This window comes from Trichomycterus rosablanca, chromosome 12, assembly GCF_030014385.1.
Source record: "Trichomycterus rosablanca isolate fTriRos1 chromosome 12, fTriRos1.hap1, whole genome shotgun sequence".
Lineage (NCBI taxonomy): Eukaryota > Metazoa > Chordata > Actinopteri > Siluriformes > Trichomycteridae > Trichomycterus > Trichomycterus rosablanca.
Genome location: NC_085999.1, coordinates 24334436 through 24361338, shown reverse-complemented (window position 1 = coordinate 24361338; position 26903 = coordinate 24334436).

Sequence of the window (26903 nt, the reverse complement as noted above, 5' to 3'; positions counted from 1 at the left end):
TCAAGGCTCTTCTCTGTTCTAGTGCCCAAGTGGTGGAATGAACTTCCTCTGTCTGTCCGAACATCTGAGTCTCTTGCTGTCTTTAAAAAACGATTAAAAACCCACCTTTTTATAAAGCACTTAAGCTGACTTACTTATTTACTAACATTTTGTTCCATCCTTTTCCATTTCCAAAAAAAAAAAAGCACTTTGGTTCTAACAGGTTTTAGCAGATTTGTGTTCTTCGACTGTTTACCTAAACTTGAGAAATGAAATGTTCACTATGGAAGCTCTTCTGTAAGTCGCTCTGGATAAGAGCGTCTGCTAAATGCTGAAAATGTAAATGTATACAGTTGGGGTCAACGTTATTGGCACCCTTCCTTTAGTAAAAAAAAAAAAAGTCAGTGTCTTCAGAAATAAGGGGACGTACCAACTTTATCATTAGAATACTAATATATTGCTAATGTGTTCCAAATACACCGACCAGGCATAACATTATGACCACTGACAGGTGAAGTGAATAACATTGATTATCTCTTCATCATGGCACCTGTTATTGGGTGGGATATATTCAGCAGCAAGTGAACATTTTATCCTCAAAGTTTGTGTTAGAAGCAGGAAAATGGACAAATGTAAAGATTTGAGCGAGTTTGACAAGGGCCAAATTGTGATGGCTAGATGACTGGGTCAGTGCATCTCCAAAACTGCAGCTCTTGTGGTGTGTCTGCAGTTCCGATCTGCAGTGGTCAGTATCTATCAAAAGTGGTCCAAGGAAGGAACAGTGGTAAACTGGCGACATGGTCATGGGCTACCAAGGCTCATCGATCCAACAGACGAGCTACTGCAGCTCAGATAAAAAAGCAGCTGAAAAAGTTAATGCTGGTTCTGATAGAAAGGAGGCAGACTACATGCATTGACTGGTCAGGGCTGTTCTGGCAGCAAAAGGGGGACCAACACAAAATTAGGAAGGTGGTCATAATGTTATGCCTGATCAGTGTATATTCAACAAAGTTGCAGTTGCAAAGAATAAATAAAAAAGAAACATGGCAAATGACACTGACAGGATTTAAGGCACCTCTTCCTAATAAGTGGTTGCACAACTTTTGGCAACAAGCTGCTTGCACCTGTTCATCTTCTGGTCACTGTCCTCCTGTAGGACCCATTTTGTTTGACTCAAACCTAGGTTTTTTTTTTGTGTGTTTTTTTACACTTGGGAGCAGGGTGGCATGGTGGTTCAGTGGGTAGCACTGTCGCTTCACAACAAGTAGGTCCTGGTCCTTTCTGTGCCGAGTTTGCTCCCAGTGTCCATGTGGGTTTACTTTTGTCCGGGAGCTACTTTTGAACTTTTGTCAACAATGATTGTATTTAAATGTTTTAGCTATCTGTGAGCTGCTTGCACCTGTTCATCTTCTGGTCACTGTCCTCCTGTAGGACCCATTTTGTTTGACTCAAATCTAGTTTTCTTACACTTGGGAGAAGGGCGGCATGGTGGTTCAGTGGGTAGCACTGTCGGTTCACAACAAGTAGGTCCTGGTCCTTTCTGTTTTGAGTTTGCGCCCCATGTCCATGTGGTTTACTCTGGGAGCTCTGGTTTCCTGCCACAGTCCAAAGACGAGCAAGTGAGGTGAATTGGAGATACAAAATTGTCTATGACTGTTTGACATTAAAACTTGTGTAACGAGTAACTACCTGTCCTGTCATAAAGGTAACCAAAGTGTGTAAAGCATGACGTTTAAATCCAAATAAATAATAATAAATACACTTGAACACATTTAGCTCTAAAATGTTTTGATATTCCTGATTTTATTGTTTCTGTTACACGGTCAAAGCCTCTAGGTCTAATCAAAGCACTTATAGTTGGTGCCATGACTTCAATAAATTTGGTGCCATGACTTGCTGTAAAACCCTGTGAAGTCTATTATTTGTAAAATAAGCTTGGTTCAGTAGAACAAACAAAAGTTTTTTGTTATAATTCTCCATACTTTTTTTTATATTTAACTATAGAAGGACAATCTCTAGACTAACGTTTACCACCATCCTGTTTCTTAAACAAATGAGTGCTCGTGACTGACATCTAAGGCATCCTGGATTCTAAACAACAGCTATGCATCATTGATTTCACTGCAGCCTTTAATTAAATCTAATCCTTCTTATCTCTGTGTAGTCACGGCTAAATAATCCTGCTTAAAAAAATCTATTTGATTAGTGATGAGCTAATGAGAGGAGAGAACAAAAAAGCCAGCAAGGCATTGGCACTCAATGTCAAAATGCCACATTATGCCTGAATGTTGCCGAGTTCAGGGCAAAGACGATGAGGAAGAGGCACAAGCGATTGCTGGCAAGGTGGCGGGAGACATCTGGAAATATTAATGAGGTCATGCCTGTGCAGAATCTGACAATATTTCTTGCAGCAGGTGGAGGGAAGCTGTCATTACCCACGTTTTAGTGCGTGACATTTACCTAATTACCTCACGCCACCTTCAAGCATGCTGTTTTTGGAAGTTGCTGAGCGGGACTGACCACTCCCTGTCTGATCAGAAAATAGCAAGGTATCTTAGACTGCAGATGTGGCTTTACCTGTTGTACGTGCCTGTGAGTGTGTAAAGTTAAGGTCATTTCAAGGGTCATGCTGGATCATTGGTTTTATGGCATACTTAAGCCTGATGGCAGTTTGAAAGATGACCCCTTGAAAGAATTTTTACCTCATCATGGAGAGCTGTCATGGTTGAAATGAGCTAATGAAGCATGGGGACCCGTAATAGCTTGTGCACATGGGAGGGGTAGGATCCCTATCTGCTTTTGCCAGAATCATCAGTGCCTCTGTGTGTGACCTTGACACTAGCGTAGAGGTCTTAATGGAGTTAGGAAGCTACTTTGGTTTGGGAGTAAAGACATGACTGAAACCCCATGATGGCCATAACTGAGCTTTTGGTACACCATAGTTGCAACGCATAAAAGACTTGAATCTGTGTGGTGATTACTCATTACACTTGAAGCAAAATAGGGGTTGTTATTGAGTTCTTGCTGGTTTATCCATGATGTAACCCAACTTAAGGTCATACAGACAGGTTTTAAGATCAGAAATATTAAGGGGAGGGGTGTATGGAATAATTGTGACACTGCAGCACTTAAAAAAATTGCCTGCTACTCTGAAATATTGCTTTTTCATGTGAAGCAGTTGCTGATTAGTAAAATTGAAAACAATGGTGGTTTGATGTACAAAGCAATATGAAACACCCCCACTTTTCCCCCCAAAAATAAGGATTTACACCGATCAGCCATAACATTAAAACCACTTCCTGGTTTCTACACACACTGTCCATTTTATCAGCTCCACTTACCATATAGAAGCACTTTGTAGTTCTACAATTACTGACTGTAGTTCATCTGTTTCTCTGCATAGTCTGCTTTCACCCTGTTCTTCAATGGTCAGGACCACCACAGAGCTGGTATTATTTGGGTGTTGGATCATTCTCAGCACTGCAGTAACACTGATGTGGTTGTGTGTTAGTGTGTGTTGTGCTGGTATGAGTGGATCAGACACAGCTGCGCTGCTGGAGTTTTTAAATACAGTGTCCACTCACTGTCCACGCTATTAGACACTCCTACCTAGTTGGTCAACCTTGTAGATGTAAAGTCAGAGATGATCGCTCATCTATTGCTGCTGTTTGAGTTGGTCATCTTCTAGACCTTCATCAGTGGTTGCAGGATGCTGCCTATGGGGCACTGTTGGCTGGATATTTTTGTTTGGTGGACTATTCTCAGTCCAGCAGGGACAGTGAGGTGTTTAAAAACTCCAGCAGCGCTGCTGTGTTTTATCAACTCATACCAGCACAACGCACACTAACATGCCACCACCATGTCAGTGTCACTGCAGTGTTGAGAATGACCCACCACCCAAATAATACCTACTCTGTGGTAGTCCTGACCATTGAAGAACAGGGTAAAAGCAGGTTAAAAAGATATGTAGAGGAACAGATGGACTACAGACAGTAATTGTAGAACTACAAAATGCTTCTATATGGTCAGTGGAGCTGAAAAAATGGACAGTGAGTGTATAAACAAGGTGGTCATAATGTTATGCCTGATCAGTGTATAAGTTTAGTTTGCTTTAAATTAGGTCTCAGTTGAATAGTGTAACATGAATAAAATGAATGTATTTAAAGTAGCAGGGTATTTTGTTAATCCTGCTGTCAGTTATTCAACCCCTACAAAATATTCCTGAACTTAAAACCTTCTGCTAGTCTGTAAGGCCTAAAGTTGGGTTACTACAGTAGTGTTCCAAAAACTAGCAGTGATTTTAAAAAAGTGAATAAAGCACAAAATCATTATAATAACTTTTATTTCCATGAATGCAAATGCACTGAAAATACTACACTTTTAATTCTAAATCAAAACATTAACAACATTTAGCCAGTTTGTGTTAATCCTTTACAGAAAGTTAAGAAAAATTTATGTTAGCAGCAATAGCAGTGCCAGCATTTTTCTTTAAAAACTCAAAAAATGTATCTATAAACTGAAAATGTTTGAGGTTTCACTTTACTTTAAATTACTGAACTAATATTTAGTGGCATAACAATTGTTTCTGAGATCTGTGTTGCATGGAGTCCACCAACTTCTGGCACCTCTGAACAGGTATCCAGTCCAGGATGATTAGACTACATTCCACAGTTCTTCTGCAATTTTGGGTTTTGCCTAAAAAAAATGCGTTTCAGATCTCAGCGCACAAGTTCTCTATGAGATTGAAGTCAGGGGATTGGGCTGGCCACTCTATTACCTCAATCTTGTTTGTCTGTAACCAAGATGTTTTGGGTCATGTTAAAACTTTTCTTCTTCGACATAGGGCAACATGATCTCCAAGTATTCTGATATATTTAAACTGATCCATGATCCCTTGTATGTGATAAATAGACGTAACACCATGGTATTAGAAACATCCCCATATCATAGTTTTGTACCACCATGCTTTACTGTCTTCACAGTGTACTTTGGCTCGAATTCAGTGCTCGAGGGTCATCTGACATACTGTCTATGGCCACTTGACCCAAAAAGAACAATTTAGCTTTCACCAGTCCACAAAATGTTAAGCCATTTCTCTTTGGACCAGTCAATGTGTTCTTTGGGAAATTTGAACCCATTCAGGACACGTCTTTTTCTTAACAACGGAACTTTGCAAGGAGTTCTTGCTGGTAAATTGGCTTCACTTAATCATCTTCTGTACTCACTGGGAACTTCAGATGTTCCTTGATCTTTCTGGAGGTGATCACTGGCTGAACCTTTGCCATTCTGGCTATTCTTTGATCCATTTGAACAGTAGTTCCACGCTTCCTTCTGCATCTTTCAGGTTTTGGTCGTCACTTCAAGGCATTTGAGATCATTTTAGCTGAGCAGCCTATCATTTGCTGCACTTCTCTGTATGTTTTTTCCCTCTAAAATAAACTTTTTAATCAAAGTACGCTGTTCATCAGAACAATGTCTGGAAAAACCCATTTTACCCAGTATTTCAGAAGGAAATGCGCTATGACCAACCTGTGCGACATTTGCCACCCTTCTACCTTAAATAAGGGCCAAAATTGACACCCATTCTTCTGCAGAATGAATGACTTCACCAATTGAACTCCTCACTGCTATTATTTTGAACAACGCTCTTTCAATCAATGCTTCGATTACTCAGAATGAGCGGCATGCATGTCCTAATTGTTGGGTTGGTTTTGTTTTCAATACTCTACTATACTTTCAAGTAAATTTTTTGCTATGTAGAAATAGCATTTTTACTAAAAACATTGATTTATCAAGTTAATGGTGTTGGACTGCTATTTTTTTGAACACCACTGTACATGATCAAACCATTAAGGTCCAATAACCAGCTAATGATTCAATGGTTTAAGGTGTGTTGCAATCATGCAGAAAACTGTGAAGCTTTCACAAAAGCTGATTTTCAATAGACCAAAAAAAGCAATGGGTAGAAACTATCCCAAGACCTGGAACAATCATAGAGAACAATCACCATTGATGAATAGCTTCAGAATTATGATGCATCAGCAAACCTGCCCGACTGTGGAAGAAAGGCCAAAATTTAAAACAGGTCATCCTGAGTTGATGAGATGCTAAGGCCTCTGGACAAAGTCTGGCGATTAACGTCCTTGGTTTTTGGGTAAGTGACACCAAAAGATCAATTTCGTATAAGTCTTCATGATTTATACCACTCTTAACCAAGAAATAAAGAAGGGGTAGAGTGGAATACACCAGAAACAATTTGACTAAGCTGGCAGAGTTCTTGGACATGGTTCTATGGAGTATAGAATCAACCCTGGAACTGTTTGGCATTTTGGAACAGCTGATTATCTTTTACAGTAAACACACTTCCAAGTCTGTCTTCTCAGTCTTTATATTTAAATCATAATAGAAAATCTTTGAATGGATTTAAAGAAAGTAGTTGCAGAACAAAGGCCGTCAAACTTTAATAAGGTGGAAGCTTCTGCAAGAAAAGAACAGGTGAAGATTCCGCAAGAGAGCTGTCAGAAGCTTGGTAGCACTTACCGAAATAGCTTATTAGAGATTATCAAGGCAAAAGGTTGTTTCATTAAGTACTGAGACTGTGGGATAGAATAATAGCACACATGAACATTCATCCAGTTCTCTTATTTTTAAATTTAAACTTAATTATGCCAACTTCTTTTTTTTTTTTTTTTTTTTTCTCTTTTTTTCCCCCACTTTTTTCCCCCAATTTTCTCCCCTAATCTAATTGTGTCCAATTACCCTGATTGCATCCTCTATACTAATTCGACCCTTCACTGCTGACTGAGGACACCTCTCAACTGACATACGCCCCCTCCGGCACGTACAGTCAGTACAGACTGCATTTTTCACCTGCACGAGTCGAGTTCATACACCAACGGGCACTGTGTACGAAGGGCCACACCCCCATCAGCATTATTCCTCAGCCCTGTGCAGACTCCATCAGTCAGCCAGCAGGGGCCACAGTTGCACCAGTTATGAGGACCTATGATCCGACTTTTTACCCCTAACCCTGAACAACAGGGAAGGCAGAGCTGAGATTCGATACGATGTATTCAAAACCCCAACTCTGGTGCGCTAGCGTACTTTACCACTGAGCCACCTGAGTGGCATTTTCTTTTTTTTACTCAGACTTTTGTGTAGTACTGAATGAAAATATATATATTTTTGAATATTGATTGCTCTAGATCATGCATCCTTAGACTAAGTGTAATTAAAAACTAGGTGCCATGCATTGATCATGGACTTTTCCTTTATGTTTTTGAAAGGCAGAAAATGATGCATTTTCTCCAAAGTTCAGTGCATTTCATGAAATTATGTAAATAAGCTTATAAGTACAGCAATATGTGCATTTATATAATTTTCTGTAGCTTAAAGTAATACATTTAGTTCCAAAAAGAATTGGATCCATTGTCCCTTCACCTACTAGTCATTAGTGTACCTACAATGGATTAAGATAGGATTCAGATCTCATAACCTTTCATAGATAAGATTTTGAATGGATTGCCAATTTTACCCTTTAATCTGCTTTACCCTATTGTGAAAACTGATCAAAAACTAAATCCCCTTATTCACACTAGTATTCAGATAATTTATTCAATATTTTGTAGTAGTCCACCAAGCTTGATTTGGGCTGTTTATCCCATTTCTTGCTGCCTTTCCTTTTTCCTATCCTTAACACCATACACAGATCAGGCATAACATTATGACCACCTTCCTAATATTGTGTTGGTGCCCCTTTTGCTGCCAAAACAGCCCTGACCTGTTGAGGCATCGACTTCACTAGACCCCTGAAGGTGTGCTGTGGTATCTGGCACCAAGATGTTAGCAGAAGATGCTTTAACTGCTGTAAGTTGTGAGGTGGGGCCTCCATGGATCGAACTTGTTTGTCCAGCACATCCCACAGATGCTGGATTGGATTGAGATCTGGGGAATTTGGAAGCCAAGTTAATACCTCAAACTCTTTGTGCTCCTCAAACCATTCCTGAACCATTTTTGCTTTGTGGCAGGGTGCATTATCCTGCTGAAAGAGGCCACAGCCATCAGGGAATACTGTTTCCATGAAAGGGTGTACATGGTCTGCAACAATGCTTAGGTAGGTGATACATGTCAAAGTAACATCCACATGGATGGCAGGACCCAATGTTTCCCAGCAGAACATTGCCCAAAGCATCACGCTGCCTCCGTTGACTTGCCTTCTTCCCATAGTACATCCTGGTGCCATGTGTTCCCCAGGTAAGAGGCGCACACGCACCCAGCCATCCACGTGATGTAAAAGAAAACGTGAGTAAATGCAATATTTTGTCTGCTTATTGCAGTAAAACTATGCAGCTTCAATGCAATGACTGTGTGTTCTAAGTCTTACACATTGGTTTTGTGTTAATACACAGGATGGATCACTCTTTCTCGTGCTGTGCATTAAGATGCATTGCTGTCTTGGCTGATCAGGCAGGCGTTACTAGCTAATATATGCAGAAACATGACTTAGGCTGGCACAAAGCCTGATTGGGTCCCATTGAATGTACTGACAAATAGGGGTTCTCTCTAATTAATACACATGTCTACAAATATAAGCGTACTTACTTTGTAGTTACATCCCCTCTTGGATTTGCTTCCAGGCTTTAATGCATCAATTTTTTTTCTCTACTTTTCACTTCTGACAATCATAACAAACAACTTTCGACTTGCCATTAAAAATCTGTAAGTGGGTTTACAGACTTGAGCAAATCAGATAAAGTAACGTTGGGTCAGACAATTTGAGAATTACAATATCAAGCTTTGAGCTTTAGGTATTTTGGTCAATGCCCTTACACATACTTTTTTTTTCTCATTCATAGCCTAAACAATTAAACTAATAAATACTGATTGGAAATGTAGATTGAAAGAGGGCTGGATACGGAAGTGTTTGATTTATTAAACTAATACTTACAGACTTTATGTATACTAATGGTGCATCATAACTAGCCTTGTGAAGCCTAACATGGGATTGTGTCTATATAATCCTTTAGGGGGTGGCACGGTGGCTCAGTGGGCAGCACTGTCACCTTACAGCAAGAAGGTCCTGGGTTCAGTCCGCAGGTGAAGTGGTCCGGGTCCTTTCTGTGTTGTTTGCTTGTTCTCCCAGTGTCTGTGTGGGTTTCCTCCAGGAGCTCCAGTTTCCTCTCACAGTCCAAAGGCATGCAGTCAGGTTAATTGGAGATACGAAATTGTCTGTGTCTGAGTTTGACATTAAACTTGTGAGCTGATGAATCTTGTGTAACAAGTAACTACTGTTTTTAGTCATGAATGTAACCAAAAAAGTGTGTAAAACATGATGTTAAAATCCTAATAAATAAATATCCTTTAGCTTTATCTCTTTCTCCCTACCTTGACATTTAATTGCGCTCACAAGTACTGCTATATAATTAATGCATGGGAGGTGTTTTTTATTAATATTCTGTTCTGCTTATAAAAAGTAATACGTTTTATTAACAACTGCACACCAATATCTCTTGACCAATCTGTTACACTGGCTTTTAGGAACACTGTGCTGGTTTTTCCATTTTTTGCTTTGAGCTATGTGTAAAATGACTTCAAATCAGTGTTACTTTTGGTCGTTGTCATTTTTACCTATGGCATGAATATTGAATTTCTGCTATGCTATTTATAAAACTAGCATCACTCTGGGGGTGATTCATATGGACAAGTTTGTGGTCACACTTGGTCATTTGCAGATTGTTGGGATGAGTGTGTCCAATTGATCGCAGCCTAATTAAACCAGCTATTATTGTTTTTACTTTATACTTCAATGTGCAATGCTACATGAAAGGTCAACCAAAGGTAAGCGGAATAAACTGTGATAACATGTAATAGCGGAGATGAAAAGTGTTTTTTTTTTTTTGTGCATTTATTTGTTTTACCCACTTTGGTTACATTCATGACAGAAACAATAGTTACTTATAGATAATAGATATACAGGGTGGGCCATTTATATGGATACACCTAAATAAAATGGGAATGGTTGGTGATATTTACTTCCTGTTTGTGGCACATTAGTATATGGGAGGGGGAAAACTTTTCAAGATGGGTGGTGACCATGGTGGCCATTGTGAAGTCGGCCATTTTGGATCCAACTTTAGTTTTTTCAATGGGAAGAGGGTCATGTGACACATCAAACTTATTGAGAATTTCACAAGAAAAACAATGGTGTGCTTGGTTTTAACGTAACTTTATTCTTTCATGAGTTATTTACAAGTTTCTGACCACTTATAAAATGTGTTCAAAGTGCTGCCCATTGTGTTGGATTGTCAATGCAACCCTCTTCTCCCACTCTTCACACACTGATAGCAACACCGCAGAAGAAATGCTAGCACAGGCTTCCAGTATCCGTAGTTTCAGGTGCTGCACATCTCGTATCTTCACAGCATAGACAATTGCCTTCAGATGACCCCAAAGATAAAAGTCTAAGGGGGTCAGATCGGTAGACCTTGGGGGGCCATTCAACTGGCCCACGACGACCAATCCACTTTCCAGGAAACTGTTCATCTAGGAATGCTCGGACCTGACACCCATAATGTGGTGGTGCACCATCTTGCTGGAAAAAAACGTGCCAGCTTCAGTGCATAAAGAGGGAAACACATCATCATGTAGCAATTTCAAATATCCAGTGGCCTTGAGGTTTCCATTGATGAAGAATGGCCCCACTATCTTTGTACCCCATATACCACACCATACCATCAATTTTTGTGTTCCAACAGTCTTGGAGGGATCTATCCAATGTGGGTTAGTGTCAGACCAATAGCGGTTGTTTGTTTGTTAACTTCACCATTCACATAAAAGTTTGCCTCATCACTGAACAAAATGTTCTGTGTAAACTGAGGGTCCTGTTCCAATTTTTGTTTTGCCCATTCTGCAAATTCAGTGCGCCGATCTGGGTCATCCTCGTTGAGATGCTGCAGCAGCTGGAGTTTGTAAGGGTGACATTTGTGAGTAGCTAATATACGCCGAAGGGATGTTCGACTGATGCCGCTCTCCAGTGACATGCGGCGAGTGCTACGCTGTGGGCTCTTGCTGAATGAAGCTAGGACAGCCACTGATGTTTCTTCATTAGTGACAGTTTTCATGCGTCCACATTTTGGCAAATCCAACACTGAACCAGTTTCACGAAACTTGGCAAGCAGTTTGCTAACTGTAGCATGGGAGATGGGTGGTCTCGTAGGGTGTCTTGCATTGAAATCTGCTGCAATGACCCGGGTACTGCGTTCACCAGACATCAACACAATTTCTATCCGCTCCTCATGTGTTAACCTCTGCGACATGTCAATGGCTGTAAACAAAGAGAAGCTTGTAAATAACTCATGAAAGAATAAAGTTACGTTAAAACCAAGCACACCATTGTTTTTCTTGTGAAATTCTCAATAAGTTTGATGTGTCACATGACCCTCTTCCCATTGAAAAAACTAAAGTTGGATCCAAAATGGCCAACTTCAAAATGGCCGCCATGGTCACCACCCATCTTGAAAAGTTTTCCCCCTCCCATATACTAATGTGCCACAAACAGGAAGTTAATATCACCAACCATTCCCATTTTATTTAGGTGTATCCATATAAATGGCCCACCGTAGATAATAGTTAATAGATACTTATTACACTAGATTCATCAGTTCACAAGCTTAATGTCAAACACAGTCGTGTACAATTGTGTATCTCCCATTCACCTGACTGCATGTCTTTGGACTGTGAAAGGAAACCGGAGCTCCCGGAGGAAACCCACGCAGACACTGGGAGAACATGCAAACTCCATACATGAAAGGACCCGGACCGCTCCACCTCGGAATCGAAACCAGGACCTTCTTGCTGTGTGCATGGTAGGAACTGCCTGTATAATGAATGCTAATCTTAACCAAATAGCTAGTCAGTAATGGCCACATTATTATGAATCATACATTCAAGGATTCATTGAATTAAATTTGGCAGACCTACCTGTCACATGGTTTATTAATTACAACACTGCTCATCCGCACCACTTATTATTGTGCAAAGAGGAAAACATGACTCTATAAAGCTAATTCATGATGGCTAATTCTGGCCCCCAATTCAAATGTTTTTACACTCAGATGTAAAATTAACTTTGGTTTATTTACACTTTGAGCTGGTGGTGTCAAACTGATTAAGTTTTAGTTAACACGAATGAAAAACTGCAGGGCCATGTTCTACACAATTATGCCACCTACATTTCCAGAAAGGTTAAATGTATTGCATGACAAAATTTGGTTGGATTGCTACTAGAATGATAGGTAGTCAAACAAGACTGTATACGAAGTTTTCTTGTAATACAGATAGCTTTTTGTGTCCTTTTTTTGTAAATGATCATGCAATTTAGCTGTCAGTGTTAACAAATAATGCTTAACCTGCTCAGGATTAACTGTTTAGTTTCATAGCTCAATGTGTAACACATATTGAAATGTAACATTTGCAATTAATTTGGTTTTAAAATCAACTTCAACATGATTACCAAAATGACTTGTATGCATGAACATATTGTTAATTGAGTAAAAATGATGTAAACATGACTGGAAAATTAATTGCATTTTATTTGCTGCATGCTGTACACCTCCACTGTCAACAGAGGGCTGCAAACTGTTGTACAATTAATGGCCGTGGATTTGGAATTCATGGTGAGGTGTGCACATACTATATTGTACATAAATTACATATTTTCCTATGACTAACTTGCATTCTTTACTTTGAAGAACAAGAAGTTTTAATGGATCTGAAAGAACTAGCCTAACTAGACTGATGTATAAGTATGAAGTAAGTGTATAGAAAATCTTTCCTCTTTTCATAAAGGGTTTATCTTGGACTAAAGGTGTTTCAAAGGTCAATTTTCCACTTTTCAATCACTCCCCAGGGAATCTGGGATTGTCAAATGTAATTAGAGGTGAAAAACATCTCCAGATGTGGCTGAATGGAGGATAAAGGGTCAAGGCTTGACAGATTTGTCCTTATATAGCAACAATTACTCACCTTGAGCCCATTTGATGATTTAGGGGTGAGATTTTATTTCCTCCAGCTTAGATTCACAGGAAATTTAATTTTATTTAAGTGAATGTGGCAGTGCCAGCTGACCTAATCAGATGTAACTGTGTTTGTCATGTTGCTTTTGTAGATTTTATAATGACACTTTTTACAGATGGGAATTGCAGATCAGACCATAATGTAACATATGGTTGCCTAATATTGTCATCCTTAATAGGGAAGGTATTTATCCTCCACTTGTCTTTACTGCTTTCTTAGTGGTTCCTACCTTTTACCAAATATTTGACCACATTTCAGTGGGTTTTACCCAACTCAATTTCCCTATGCAATTAGAAAGTCATAAATATGCTATTAACAATCATATCTAACAAAAAAATCCTGTTTATTGGGGGCTTTATATGAAATTGCCAAGTTCATAAATGGTTCATGTGTAAACGTAAGCTGTAGCAGTGCTAATTAAAGCTATTATATGATTGCGGAACCCCAACAATTACATTTTATCGCACCAGTATTTTAGAATGTTTATTTCCTATTATTTTTCTGTTTAAAGTACAAGAGGTCATTTAAATTATTCTTTAACATTTAAATAATTAACCATATTTTCACTAACCATTGCTTTCTGGTTATGGCAGTAGGTTCAGCAGTTGTATGTTTACTCACTATCACCTATATCCTGGGTTTGATCCCCAGGTGGGGCGGTCCGGGTCCTTTCTGTGTGGAGTTTGCATGTTCTCCCTGTGTCTGCATGGGTTTCCTCCGGGAGCTTCAGTTTTTTCCCACAGTGCAAAGACATGCAAATGAGGTGAATGGGAGATACAAAATTGTCCAAGACTGTGTTTAAACTTGTGAACTGATGAATCTTGTGTAACCATAGTTTCTGTCATGAATGTTAGCAAAGTGTGTAAAACATGATGTTAAAATCCTAATAAATGAATAAATTACGATCACCTAGGGGCAATTAAGAATATTCAAACCACCCTGTAAATGTTTTAGCAAGTGAAATGAAACCAGAGAAAGCCCACACACACAGGATCACTGTCGAATTAATTTAAAATAACCTAAATTTCATATTTAAAAAATGTATTTTAATGCCCTAAACACACAAGATACATCCAAATATAAGCAATAAGCCAAGAATACACGGAAGAAGGAAGATGAGTGGACCAAGTTCTATATACAAAATGTAGATTAGGCCATTCAAAAATCACTTACCAATACTTAATAAAAGGAGACAAACCCCCAACATGTCAGATGTCAAACGCGGCTCACAATAAAACATATTCTAATCGAATGTCCCAAATACACCAGAGAGAGAGACAACAGCTACAAATACCTAAAACTGTTAAAGAAACCCTCAACCAAGAAAACACAAGAACAATCCTAAACTTCCTGGCAGAAACAAAAATATAAATGGACAAATAGAAACAAGAAAAAATTGACTTAAAAATCGATCATGACATAACACAATCAAGTGTGTAAAGTGGCATAAAAACATCAAATGAATAAATAATGCCCTAAACATTTAACAATTCCTTCTGCTGTACATCCAAAGTAATTCTCTCTAGTTCTGTTAGGGGGTAGTCTATAATTTTAAATCTGAAAAGTATGCTTTACCAGGTCCACTCATTCATGGGGCAAGTGTGCCCTCCAGTGTCTTGTTCGATCAAGAAGAAATGTACTTGCTCACAATTTCTTACAAACGTAAAAATCATTTAAAGACATATGCTTTTCTGTAAGAGTACTGGCTCTACTGCAGACGCGTACATAGTCCGATTTTTGGCATGACGTTACAAACACTCCTCTAAGCTTCTGCAGCTATGGTAAAAAGCTGCTAATTGATCATGATTTTGACAGATGTCCTGTTATCTGCTTTCCAATTTTTGTTGCCTGCCTGTTTTTGCATGCTTCGTACCCAGTTTGTTTTTCCATAATTCATGTAAGCAATTAATGTTGTGAAAATGCCCAGTTTTATCTATTTATTTGACCCTTCTATAAATTTACATCTACAGTGGATTCGGAGTATTCACACTTTTGGAGTTGGCTTTGAATGGATTGCCATGTTTACCAGTCAATCTACCCTAAGCCCATATTTACAGTAAAAGTAAAGTTTTTAAAGATTTTAATTAAAAATCATACTAAATTCTGTACTAAAATCATACTTTTTATTCACTAAAGGTTTCTATATGTTGTGGTTATCAGTACTTTGTTTTTCTTGCATGTTGTTTAGCAGACACCTTCAGCTGATCTATTCCCTGCCACAAATGGTTCATTGGACTTCATGGCTTGTCTGATGATACAGCTTGAATTGTGTACCCATTTAGACCCACATGCTTTTATTTAGTGTATGACATTTATACCACAGTAAAAAAATATATGATTGATTTTGTTTAGCATCAGAATTGAAATTTAAATGACATTGATGTACAATTGAAGTCATAGCTTTACATATACCTTTTTTTTACAATTTCACATTTTAACCCTAGTGCACATTCCCTCACTTAGGTCAGTTAGGATCACTACTATATTTAAGGAATGTCCAATGTCAGAATAATAATAGATCCAGTGATTTAGTTCAGCTTTTTTTTTTTTTTCATCTCATTCCCCGGGGTTCAGAATTTTACATACTTGTGATCAGTATTTGGTAGCATTGCCCTTAAATTGTTTAACTTGCGGCAAATGTTACGGATAGTCTTCCGCAAGCTTAAGACATTTTGGCGCAAATATGGAAATATGCTTTGGTTTACTGTCTATTTGAAAGACAACTGTCCCTTCACACACAAGTTTCCTGGCTGATTTCTTAATGTTGCTTTAATATCTTCACATAATTCCCTCCTTATGCCATCTATTTTGTGAAGAGCACCAGTCACATCTGCAGCAAAGCACTCCCACAACATGATGCTGCCACCCCTTGCTTCACAGTTGGGATATTCTTTGTCATTTTGGTCAAAGGGGGAGGCTTGTAGGCCAATTTGTATTTATATAGGATTGTCATTTTGGTCAAACGGTTCAATTGTTGGTTCATCAGACCAGAGGACATTTATCCAAAAAAGATCTTTATCCTAATAATAAACAAACAGTCCAAAGAGATCTGCAAAACCTTTTTTTATTTTACAAACCTTGACATTTAAGAAATGTAATACCATTATGTAGACGCTCTGTTCTGTGCAGAGTGAAACTGGAACAACTTTAGGGATATGACCGCAAAAAAGAAACTTTCTTATACTCTTCCAGTTCTTGATACAGGTTTCAATCAATCAAGAAGTCTACATAAGTGGAAATAATTCTTAATTGAAGAAACCTGCTCTGAATGGAAACATACCACGTTGTGTTTCTGATGTAATACCATTAACCATCTTTATAAATTAGTTTATCAGTTTATTCAGTGATGGTCACTATAATCTAATAATTGCAGTTTTAAGACGAGCACTGTGTAATGCCCAATAACAGATAGACCTTGCTGAAGCTTTCACAATAAAGTCTTATTTCTTGTCTTGTTTATACTAGTTGCTACATTCATTTTTCTTTTAATGGTGTCACTAAAGTCCATAACTGTCAGCATATTTGCTCATTTAGATCTTGAGTTTTTATTTAGCCTTGTCCAATTGTGCCTTGTCCTTGTCCAGTTAAAGTGCTGTCAAGAGGTTTATTGAATACTGTTTACTATTTCCCAGGCTTCGTAGTCACCTCAGAATTAAAATTTCTAAGTGGTTAAAGTGGATTAGTGCTTTTTTACAATATATTTGTGTAATTATTTACTTCAGTTGCATATTTTACTGAAAAACATGTTTGACCTTGCATGGATAACTAACTACTTTTACCATCAGATCAACTTGAAAGTGTCTTGTACTGAAACACTTTGTTTTCGCAAGCAGTAGTACCAATGTCTGCAATGAAATTAAGTCATTTCTCAGAAAAAGACAAAGAGCTACCACACGTAATCAAAGTTACCTTTCTTGGGAGTTAAAGATGTAGCCAAGTAGGTCAAGAAATAGTGGCTTGAGCTTATTTTGGTGGTTATTCTGTAAAGGTCTCAGAGTTCCAATAAAACAGCATTTTATTCCCCTACAATCTGGTGAAGAAGCTTATTTCTATTGTCATGTTTTTGCTTTCATTATCACCCGCACCTTGCCGCAAGCATTAGCCACTTGCTACTGGGGGAGGTGCCAACCCCACAGTCCAGCGGGGATGGTACGGGTCTCTTGCTGCGTGCAGTGGTGGTGTGGGAATAAAGGCACATGACAAGGTAGAGTTCACTTTCAGCTGTTTAGTCAGGACTTCAATGAGCGTTATAACACTTTAGACTGCCTAGCTCCAGCACCCAAAGTACCTACTGGGTTCAATGCTGGGGCCATATGGCAACTCTCATATACACTCACTAACTACAGAACGTCCGAACGCACATGTATAAGCAGGGTGCTGCATTCTGATTGGCAGAGCCTAATGTCACTCACATATCGTCGCTACACTGTTTGATGCTGGGTATTGAGTGTTAAGAACAAAGTATTGTGTGTGGCTGCTTGTAGTTGTTTTCAGAAGTCTAACTTCTTCTGAGATTGTGTTTCTATAAAGTTTCTACAAACTCTAAAGTTTTTGATCATATTTGCACAATTTGTCACCAATTGGTGAATGAATTGGTCATTTCATTTCTAGCAGGAATTAGACTTAGTATGTGGATACACATTGTGTATGCAAGTCTGTGTGGTTAAAGCATTTTAGCATCGTTTCCATTTACAAGGACATGTGGGGTTCTCTGGCATGTTAAATGTTGCCAAAATTTTAAATTGTGGGCATTATTTAATATCCAAGTGTACTGTGCAAAAGTAATTTTACTGGTGATGAGTATTAAAGGTACACCAATCAAGCATAACATTATGACCATCTTCCTTATATTGTGTTTGTCCCCCTTTGCTGCCAAAACAGCCCTGACCTGTCAAGGCATGGACTCCACTAGACCCCTGAAAGTGAGCTGTGGTATCTGGCACCAAGCTGTTAGCAGCAGATCCTTTAACTCCTGTAAGTTGCGAGGTGGGGCCTCCATGGATCAGACTTGTTTGTCCAGCACATCCCACAGATGCTCGATTGGATTGAGGTCTCAGAAATTTGATAGATAGATACTTTATTAATCCTAAAGAAAATTAAGGCCTCAGTAGCAAGTTAGATAAATCAAAGTTCAAAGGTAATAGTACACTCTAGACAACACACTACAACAACAGGACCTGAAGGTACATATGGAGGTGTTTTTTTGGTATACATTGTAAGTAACAGCTGCATAGAGTTAAAGAGCCTAATGGCTCTGGGAACAAATGATTCTGTCTGTAGAGCAGCTCTGTGACAGTAGTCTGTTACTGAACACACTTCTCAGTCTCAGAAAAGTAGTGTGCAGTGGATGGTTATGATTGTCCATGATGGAAAGCACTTTGCATAGAGTTCTTTTCTCTGTCACAGTTACTAGTGATTCCAACTCCATTCTGACCACCCATCCCGAAAGGAAAGGGGAAAGCACAGTTCCCTGTGGTGCCCCAGTGCTGCTGACCACAGTCTCTAAAGTACAGTCCCTTAGTCTGACATACTGTGGTCTACCAGTTAGGTAGTCTGTGATCCATGTTACCAGGTATGGGTCCACTTGCATCCTGGTCAGCTTATCTCTGAGTAGGAGGGGCTGTTGAAGGCACTGGAGAAATAATTTTAAAAAAAACATGATTCTCACTGTACAGTTCCCCTTGTCCGGGTGAGAGTAAGCCCTGTGGAGGAAGTAGAGGATGGCATCTTCTACACCCACCTTCTCCTGATAGGCAAACTGTAGTGGGTCTACAGCATGCTTAACCTGGGGTCTGCTGAGATGTAGGAGCAATCTTTCCATGGTCTTCATGATTTGTGAAGTTAGTGCAAAGTCATTTAGCACACTGGGACGCCCAATTTTTGGCACAGGAATGAGGCATGATGTCTTCCACAGTGTATGGACCCTGGCCAGTCGCAGGCTCAGGTTGAAAATGTACTGTAAGGGTTTACCCAGTTTAGCAGCACAGGACTTGAGCATTTTTGAACACACTTTGTCCGGGCCTGCAGCTTTCCTTGTGTGAAGTCTTTTTAGCTCACCTTTAACCTGATCCGCAGTGATGTATGGGTGAGATGGAGGAGGGATGCTGATGACTTGGTCTGAAGCGCTGTTGAATAGAATGTGTGAAGAGGGTATAGATGTGGCTGTGGTGTCTGTGCTGATATCCCGGGGGAGGTGAGTGTGGGTTTGCGTTTGAGAAGGTGAGGGGTTAACAGCTGGACAGGCGAACAGTAGAAGTAGCAGGATCCTGGTGGGGGGAGGGTATGGGTGTGATGTCTCAGCAGTCAGAAGCAGTTAGTGATGGAACAGCATAGTCAAAACAGTTAAAAAGATGTTGAAATCATTCGCCCTCTCCACATTTCTGTCTACTGCCGTTTCTCCTTTGCTTACAGCCTGTGATGGTCCTCATTCCATCTCATACCTCCCTCATGTTATTCTCCTGCAACTTTTGTTCAACCTTCCTTCCATATGCCCCTTTGCCTCTCATAAGCATACTTTGAGTTCCCTATGCACGTTCTTCAGCTCCTCCTGGTTCTTGTCTTTGAATGCCCTCTTTTTATTTGAGGCGGTCCTTGACATTGCTGGTTATCCAGGGCTTGTTGTTGGCGAAGCAGCGCACAGTTTTAGTAGAAACATAAAAGTCCATGCAAAAGTCCATGTAATCCGTAAAAGTGTGTGATGCCCTCAATGTCCTCACCATGTGGTTTCTGCAGCACACTCCATTCAGTGGATGCAAAACAGTCTCTGAGAGCCTCTTCTGCAGTCTATTTCCTAAGGATTCGTGCAGTTGGTGGTTGACTTTGTAATGAGGGTTGTAGATCTGACTTTCCTAGTGGGGGCAGTGGTGTGGTGGTGTATGCATCCTTAATATTGGTGTAGAAATATTGGTGTCTTCCTGGTCGGACAGTCTACATATTGATAAAAAGCAGTGAGTGTAGAGTTCAGGTTAATGTAATTAAAATCACCAATTATTAAAATGAAAGCGTCCGGGTCTTGTGTTTGAAGCCTCGCGATGGTAGTGTGTATGACGTCACACACTGTCTCTGCCTCTGCCCGTGGCGGAATGTAAACACTGCAATGGCGTGAGAGAACTCCCTGGGCATATAATAGGGTTGCAGACTCACCACTAGCAGTTCAATGTCCCAACAGCAGATTGCCTCTTTCACAGTCACATGCCATAGGTTGCACCATTTTATGTTAACAAAAAGCGCAAGTCCCCCACCTTTGCTTTTGCCACTGAGTTTATTATTCCTGTCCACTCTCATGGTGGTGAAACTGGTTATATCCACACTGGCATCGGGGAGTGTTGCCGGTTAGCCATGTTTCCGTAAAACAAAACGGACTGCATTCACGGTATAGCCTCTGATTCTTCACCAAAGCTGCTAGCTCGTCCATCTTGTTAACCAGCGAGTTCACATTTCCCATTACCACAGAGGGAACAGATGGTTTATATTTCCTATGATTTTCCAATCGCTTAGCTTTTAGCTTAGCACCGGCTCTGCATCCTCTGTATTTACACTTCAGTTCCTCCGGGATGGGGTGCGTTATGCTGAAGTGCCCCATTGTCTGAAGTTCTAGTAGGTCATCCCTTGAGTACACAAAGTTTGTACCACTAGCTTGAATAAAATTAAACTCCATATCCATAGGATACACAAACACACTAAATACACACTAAAACTTGTAAAACAGACAAGAAAAGAAAAAAAACTTATTAAAGTACTGTGACACAGAGCGACCGAGTAGGCTGCCACTTGCTGCGGTGCCAGAAGTTTTGCAGGCCAAGTCAACACCTCAAACTCGTTGTTGTGCTCCTAAAACCATTCCTGAACCATTTTTGCTTTGTGGCAGGGTGCATTATACTGCTAAAAGAGGCCACAGCCATCAGGGAATACCGTTTCCAAGAAAGGGTGTACATGGTCTGCAACAGTGCTTAGGTAGGTGGTACGTGTCAAAGTAACATCCACATGGATGGCAGGACTCAAGGTTTCCCAGCAAAACAAAGCATCACACTGCCTCTGCATCCTGGTGCCATGTGTTCCCCAGGTAAGCAACACACACGCACCTGGCCATCCAAGTGATGTAAAAGAAAACGTGATTCATCAGACCAGGCCACCTTCTTCCATTGCTCTGTGGTCCAGTTCCGATGCTCATGTGCCCATTGTTGGCTCTTTCAGAGGTGGACAGGGGTCAGCATAGGCACCCTGACTGGTCTGCGGCTATGCAGCCCCATGCGCAACAAACTGCGATGCACTGTGTATTCTGACCCCTTTCTATCAGAACCAGCATTAACTTCTTCAGCAATTTGAGCTTGAGTCTGTTGGATCGGACCGCAACGGATGACCCTGTTGCCGGTTTACCACTGATCCTTCTTTGGAACACTTTTGATAGATACTGACCACTGCTCAAATTCCTACACTTGCCCATTTTTCCTGCTTCTAACACATCAACTTTGATTATCTAATCACGGCACCTGTTAGTGGGTGGGATATATTAGTCAGCAAGTGAACATTTTATCCTCAGTGTTATTTACTTTGCCTGTCAGTGGTCACAATGTTATGCCTAGTTGGTGTAGCTTTGGTGTTAGTTTCCAGTACCCTGATTTTCCTGGTTACTTTCTTATATGGTGTAGTTACTTTAGATTATTTACTGTTCATTGTGAAGCTTTAGGTGTAGAACTATTCAAATTCAGCTTTAAATTGTGATGTGCTGAGATGATCACTGTGACCTATTGATATGTAATCTTTATGACGAGTAAGTGGTTTTACGTATCTGATAGGAACTGCTGTTGCAGAAAGTTTTACATGGTACCAGGGGAAACAATTATGGCCAACAGCTTAAGTTCTTTTAAAATTGGATGTTTGTGAATACAGAGATGTGTTGTTACTATCATGATTGATGAGAGACTCAATGCCCTGCCGTCCTTGTCAAGGGTTATTGCTATTGAAGTGGTCCTCAATTTTCTGCCTGTGAGCCTTTTTCACCTGCCTGATGCCCTTTTTCAGGTTGGTCCTAGCAGCACTGTATGCTGCAGCATTACCTGACTTGCAGGCTGCGTCCCGTGCTCTCAGCAGATTATGGACCTCTTTGTTCATACAAACCTGGATGCGTTTCGTGACAGTAACATTATCCATGCAGTAGTTGATTTACTGTATGCCAGTGCTGTGGATGTGTATTCTTTAATATCAGTGTTTTTAGTTGTGGTCTGATTGCCCCAGATGGGGGAAAGGTGTAAGCACCTTTAATATTGGAGTGTACATGGTCCAGTGTGTTCCGCCTCTGGTGGGAAAATCAACATTGATGAAATTTTGGCAGTGCAGATTGAGATTAACATGGTTAAAGTCTCCAGCGATGAGAATAATGCCATCCAGGTGTCTATTCTGTTGTAGCCGTTAGCAGCTTAGCATTAGCTTTTGGTGGTATGTAAACGGCAGTAATTACCACAACAGTAAAGTCCCTAGGCAAATAAAATAGTCATTTCAGCATCAGAAATTCCAGATGAGGTGAACAATGTTGGTAGTTGATCTTTGTGTCTGTGCACCAGCTGCTGTGAGTGTATATACAGACACCGCCACCTTTTTTCTTACCGGAGTCTGTGGTCCTATCACCTTGGTGTAGCTTGCGGCCTGCTAGCTCAACTGCTGAGTCTGGAATAATGAAGTGCTTGTCGCAGGAGCGCAGGAGTCCTGTATGTTCCCCCTCACTGTGACAGAAAGCCAAAGATAGTCCATTTTGTTGGTAAGAGATCACACATTGGAGAGAAATAAACTCGGAAGAGGAGTTTTGTGCAGAGCGCTACGTAGCCTAGCCTGACTGCCTGCTTATTTCCCCCGCTTTTGTTTTCTTTCTCTGCACCGACGGCATCTCCTAAGAGGCGGTATAGGTATCCAAGGGAAGCCCATTATCTTTTGTGTACTGGTTAGCATCGGTGGTATGCTAGTGAGCTTCGGAGGTAGTGTTATGTCGTATTTTACGGAAGCGCTGCAGAGTTTACCTATATTCAGGAGTTCTAGCCGGGTAAATGATAATCTTGCATGACCATTAGTTGCAAAAACACTTATGAAAATAAAATAGTAAAAGAAAAGATAGCTTGGATATGGAGAGCACTGAGCCACTGCATCTAGATGCGTCGCCATCTTAACCCCATGGTGGTCTTTAGCCCGTGAACGGGCTTTGAATTTTTATGTTTGTGTTTCTCTGTATACTGTCACACCGTCAAAATATCATTGTTGGTAAACAAGGAACCTTCTGATAGCTTAAAATCTCTAGTTTTTAGCAACGTAAACATTGAGCTTATTTTGTTTATAAGTTCTTTTAAAAACACAAAAGAATTGTAGGTCTGAAAAATTTCTGCCAGAAATACAGCCTTTATATTTTGTAATATTATACTGCGGTACTTACTTTCATACCGACAACATTTATACCAAACAAGCCAGCACAACTTCACCATCACATTTCTGCTGTTTGTTTTACTTCAAATACATCAGCATCCAAAATATTACAGAAAAGTTTTACATCTGATAAACCTCTGCCATCAATGCATAGCATGCAATGCATCAAGCACTCGGTAAACAACACCACCGCGACAAATGTATATCAAACAAAAGCATGAGAGCTAAACCAGCACATACCTGGATCTTTTATCTTCAATCTCCAAATTGTCCAAATTTATGTTCATTAGTCCTTCCATTCCAGATAAAATCCACTTTTTGTAAATGTTTACAAACACCGGCGGCCATTTTGAATAGTTGCAAGCATGTTGTATAAGTTTATAAGTCAATAACACGCGAATATCAGATCGTATCATAATGAGAGAGCGCTCACAGTAATCACAAAACCTCCCTGTAACAGATAGCGTTCACTGTTTGGCTGTGAGATTGCGCAATACCTTTACAGCCAATGTAGAGACAGTATCCATCTCACCACCTAATACTTGTTTTTCATTGGAGAAATGCAAAAATATTAGCATATTTTGCTTTTGATTGGAGGACCAGCTTATATCCCGCCCCGCTTTTTGCATTTAGCCTCTCGGATTAGTCTAAACAGCTGTATTTCACCAGCCGTCACCATGGATACACATTACGCACGCTGGAACGTGAGCTTCTGAATCAGTAGAGTGAGTCAAACTTTTCTCTTAGGGCTGATAATACAGTGTGAATCTATTTAAACGACTCAGTTCGTGAAAAGTTCAACCGGCTGCATGTATCTTGTTACAAAAGTAGCGGTTTTTATATGTGTGTGCGCGCTGGGGGAAGGGAGCGCTGACTGGCTCCCTGTGAGAGTTCATCACTCCAAAAAACACTCAAATGTTATAAATAATGACTTTATAAAGTATAAATAATGCATTTTACACATTTTATCTGCAGTATAATCTGTTTATTGTCAGTTAGAAAGCTATGGAAAGCTTTGGAGAGCAGTAAAGTGTGATGCCACTCCAGGTGCAATAACTCAAAATCAGAATGAGTTAGAGGTCTAAAATTTGGGCCTGTGACAGAAAACCCCTTTGGCTACAACTCTATATATGTTCTGTAGATGGTCTGCAGACCTGCAGTCCTACTTATACTCACTGAAACTTTGGCTTTAAAAAAAAATGTAAAAAGCGCCTACATTTTGGGGAGTTTTTGTCATCATTTGATCATTGTAACATAACATCATGGCATTTGGCTGTGTTTTTCTGATACTTTAAAGGGTTTTCTATAACACTGAAGTATAATTTTTGTGTTATCTTATAAACTTTCTGAATGAGAAGCCTTAGAAACTAGGTATGTCTTTCAGGCGGAAAATGCACAAAAATAGGCCGGACTAACCGTAAGTGCAGTGGTGTCCAAGTTTACGTCTAGTTCTTTAAGGGGCTGATTGAATTTGTGGACCAAGGGGTCTAATGAAGTTGGGTCTGAGTTTATACAGTGGCAGATACTGCAGGTGAAATACTGTATGGTATGCAGTTTAATATTTAGGGTATTCAATTTATTAACATACTGTAGAGCTTGTTTCAGCTGCCTATTCCTGGACGATGGTTAATTTGCTTCAAACCATAGGCTTTGGACAGGAGATGTTCTAAAAGCTCCTAGAGCTAGCCGTATTCCTTGATGGTGGATAGTGTCGATTTTTCTACCTGATCCCTAAATAATGCTCCTATAATAGTCTGGATCTTATCAGTGTTCTGTATATTCATAAAAACAGTTGCTCCCCATTTGGTTTTTGCTAATATCTGTTAATAGTTTAATATGTGGAATTGATGACAATTTGTGTAGCGTTTCCTTAGTAACCTTGATGGGATCCCTGTTTAAAAATAATTTTGGTTCTGGGTGTAGTGTAGTGCAGGCAATGCATGCATACAGTTTTGGTCTTTGAAATTTTTTAATCCATTAAGGACCGACCACATGTAGATGTTGTTTATGCTCAACTTTAACTGTTGTTCCATTAAGTTTATCTTTTCCCCATTGTAGCTGATGCAGATATCTACATAGAGTCTGCAGAAGGTATTTGGTGGGATTATCTGTGCGACGCTGTTTATGTTGGAGTAACTGATAAGATGCTTCATTGTGGGACTATTTCTTCAGTATGTGTTTTAGAGAGAGTATTATTATTTATTTAGAGAGGGTCTCTAGGAAGTTGGAAATGAAGGTTTGCACTTTGCTGGTTCCTGGCAGGGTAAGTCATGTCCTTCCTCCACAAAATTACAGCAAATCGCATTGCTCTTACATGTGGCTGATCCATATCTGAATTTCTGGCATTTAAAGCACTTTATTGGTTTAGGAATCAGAATCAGTTTTATTCGCCAAGTATGTTTACACACACAAGGAATTTGTTTCCGGCTGTTGTTAGCTCTCTACAATTTACAACAATACAATATACAGACAAGACTATGTAGACAATGTACAAATTTACATGTTCAGCAGAATTTGCATATGTACAGAAAATATAAAAATAGTGTAAGATAAATAGTTGAGTAAGGTAAGATGCAGTTACGGTATTATACAGCATGTATAAAGTGCAGTGTGGCATGTAAACAACAGTAAACAGTAGTTCAGTTTTTGTTATTAATGAGTTTGATGGCATTTGGAAAGAAACTGTTACAGTGTCTGTTTGATTTAGTGTTCAGGGCTCTGTAGCGCCTGCCAGAGGGTAGGAGGTTAAAGAGTTCGTGTCCAGGGTGTGCAGAGTCTGTGATAATTTTTTCTGCCCGGTTTCTGGTCCTTGTTGTGTATAAGTCCTGGAGGGTAGGCAAAGGAGCACCGATGATTTTTGCTGCTCTATCCACCACTCTTTGCAATCTGCATCTGTCCTGTTTTGTGGCTGAACCGAACCACACTGTGATGGATGTGCACAGGACAGATTCAATGACTGCGGTGTAGAACTGTTTCAACAGCTCCTGTGGCAGACCGTGTTTCCTCAGTTGACGCAGAAAGTACATCCTTTGCTGGGCCTTTTTGAGGATGGAGTTGGTGTTGGCCTCCCACTTTAGGTCATTGGAAATAGTAGTTCCCAAGAACCTGAAGGTCTCCACGGTAGACACAGTGCTGTTGAATATGGTGATGGGGAGCAGTGTCGAAGGTTTCCTTTTAAAATCCACTGTTATCTCTACAGTCTTTAGTGTGTTCAGCTCTAGGTTGTTCTGACTGCACCAGAGCACCAGCCGATCAATCTCCTGCCGATATGCAGACTCATCTCCATCCTGGATTAGTCCAATGATCGTAGTGTCGTCTGCAAACTTTAGAAGTTTCACTGTTGGGTCTGTAGAGGTACAGTCATTAGAGTAGAGAGAAAATAGCAGTGGAGAGAGGACACAGCCCTGTGGTGCACCAGTGCTGACTGTTCTTATGTCAGAGGT